The sequence below is a fragment of the Vigna unguiculata genome, unplaced genomic scaffold (assembly GCF_037176805.1).
Source record: "Vigna unguiculata cultivar grain cowpea cultivar isolate G323 ecotype 2 unplaced genomic scaffold, ASM3717680v1 ptg000452l, whole genome shotgun sequence".
Classification (NCBI taxonomy): Eukaryota; Viridiplantae; Streptophyta; class Magnoliopsida; order Fabales; family Fabaceae; genus Vigna; species Vigna unguiculata.
In genome coordinates this window covers 25,959-26,650 of record NW_028197087.1, presented here as the reverse complement: position 1 = coordinate 26,650, position 692 = coordinate 25,959, and the positions used below count along the sequence as shown (strand labels likewise).

General features: G+C 29.9%; 1 non-coding gene across 1 annotated transcript; it reads left to right on the top strand.

The window, feature by feature from the left end:
- Window positions 1–255: 255 nt before the first annotated feature.
- TRNAS-GGA (transfer RNA serine (anticodon GGA)) lies at window positions 256–343 on the top strand. Its single transcript has one exon. It is a non-coding gene; the product is annotated as a tRNA-Ser (tRNA).
- The last annotated feature ends 349 nt before the right edge of the window (window positions 344–692 follow it).

Below are 692 nucleotides of genomic sequence, written 5' to 3'. Positions count from 1 at the left end.
AATCCATTCTATAATTTAATTAATCATGGTGTGAGAAATCAATCCCACAAATAAAGGAATTGTATAATTATAATACAGTGCGAAATAACGTAAAAATGAACTCATCAATCAAATTTGTTTATCCTAAGACCTTGTAGGAGGTTTTTTTTTAATTTTACTTTGTATTTTTATAGTTTGAATAGGTTTTATGCATTTATGAAAAATAGGATTGATTCACTATTCAACATTCAACCGGTTTCTGGGCATCATTATATAGGAGAGATGGCCGAGTGGTTCAAGGCGTAGCATTGGAACTGCTATGTAGGCTTTTTGTTTACCGGGGGTTCGAATCCCTCTCTTTCCGAATCTTTACCAAATTCATCAATATTACTCATCCCAATGCATACCATTATTTCATATTTCAAATTTGTTTGTTGATATGGACAACTTTATATTCCTCATTTTTCGGTAATACAAAAAATAGTGGATAACGGGTGGGCAAGGAATAAAAATTTTCGCATATCCATGTCTATGATATATGAATAGCAGAAAATCCTTGTAAAAAAAACTCTTGTTATTTTAGTTAAGTTTAAGTTTGACGAGAATAATATTCTACAACCAGTAATTCATTTATTTTCAAACCAACCCATTTATTATCTATTATTTGATTAATTAAACCTTTATATTGGAAAGGGTGAACAGTCAAATGATTT